The sequence below is a fragment of the Brassica oleracea genome, chromosome C9 (assembly GCF_000695525.1).
Source record: "Brassica oleracea var. oleracea cultivar TO1000 chromosome C9, BOL, whole genome shotgun sequence".
NCBI lineage: Eukaryota > Viridiplantae > Streptophyta > Magnoliopsida > Brassicales > Brassicaceae > Brassica > Brassica oleracea.
The window spans coordinates 11137025-11138804 of NC_027756.1; positions in this window are offsets into that span (position 1 = coordinate 11137025).

Sequence of the window (1780 nt, forward strand, 5' to 3'; positions counted from 1 at the left end):
ACTTATAACAAACAATGTCACGAGTACGCAAAGTTTGGGCTTGAGTCTTACCCTGCTCTGGTTTGGGCGCATTGGACGAGTCAGCCTGGTTCGTCTTGAATCGGCTCTCGACCTCAATCGCCTTGCCCTTGTCGCCTTGTTTTGCACCCGGTTGAGTCCACGCGGGTTTGCTGCGACTGGTACTGGCCGTCTTGCGCTTGATGTGCTGCTTGGCTTGCGTAGCAAAGTGCAGTAGGTCGTTGAAGTCTTCATAATGTTGTCTCTCCACTTTGTAGGCAATGCGATCTTGCAGTCCTTCCAGGAATTGGGACATCATCGTCTCTTCGGGTTCGTCGGTATCTAGCTTATTCCTAAGTGCCTCGAACTCCTCATAGTATTCCTCCACGGTCTTAGTTCCCTGCGTAAGTTTACGAAAACGTTTTAGCACATCACGCTGGTAGTATGATGGAATGTACCTCGCGCGAAGCTTGGTCCGCATCTCGGTCCAATTACGCGCTCTCCACACTGGTCCAGACTTGGCGACGTCTCAATCCCACCACGAAAGAGCATTGTCCGTCAGCAGGGCTGCTTCTAGGGCGACCTTCTTGGCCTCGCTATACTGGTAATAGTCGAAGATGTATTCCATGCGCTTCTCCCACACGATATAAGCATCCGGATCAACCTTGCCGGCAAACGTTGGGGGATTCAGCTTAAGTGCCTTGCCTCCTAGCCATGGCTCTTCATCCTCTCGATCTCGCCCCCCTCTATAGTCGCGGCCTCCTCCTACTTGGACCCGGCATCCTTGCGCGTTCCTCCTTCCTCCCTGGTTAGGCATGTCCTCGTCCTGACTGCGCGTATCATCAGTACTGTCCGCGTCCAAGTCAGTGTCATGCGGATCCGGCTGGTTCCTTCCGGGTGGTCGAGGTCCGTTGGGACGGCCTCCCTGCCTTAGCTGAGTAAGCTCGGCGGTGATAGCCCTAAGACTCGCCCTCAGCTCTTCATTGGCGGCTAGGAGTTGAGCGTTTATGGCAGCTTGGTCTTGACCTACATCTCCCATATTTCCTGAAAAAGAAAACTCAAGGAAAAGATCAAAGGCAAAGGGGTATGGGTAGTTTAAATAAGGAACTTGGATTGGATACAAGAGTATCGACCAAGCAAAGAAGTAAATGCAAAAATTAAAAAAATGCAAATCGATTTTGTTTCAAAAAGGAAAGTGAAATCTTTTTTTTTTTTTTAAATAGAAAACTTGGTGAACAATACTAACACTAAAAGCCAATTAAAATCGAAACAGCCAATTAAGGAAAGAACACTTTGCCTTTTGGAATTTTCGAATTTTGAAGAATCAAACTAAATTTTTTTTTTGAAAGTTCAAAACAAGATAAACAACTAAGAAGAAGAACTGAAGGTTTAGGAACTTCAGCTTTGATACCAAATGTTGTAGGCAGAGATCCATTCTACTCAATGGCTTGACCGAGGTTCAAGACATCGGACTGGACAGGACGAACGGATGGCCACGGGAGCGGCTAGACGAGTGCGATAAGGGGAGGATCGGCCGGTTTGTACCTGAAACAAGAGGGAGTGATTTTTATGAGTTTTATGGATTAAAATGAATAATAGAGAGTATGTTAACTGAGAAATAAAGAACATAAACAAATATGAATTTTTATGGATTTTTATTTTAATGGCCGATCTGAAACAAAAGATGCAATGAAACAAAAACAAGAGAAGGATGGAGATGGCTGATGGATTCAAGTTGCTGGACGTGTGTCTCTCTCAACAAGAACAGGGGATGGTTTGAAGG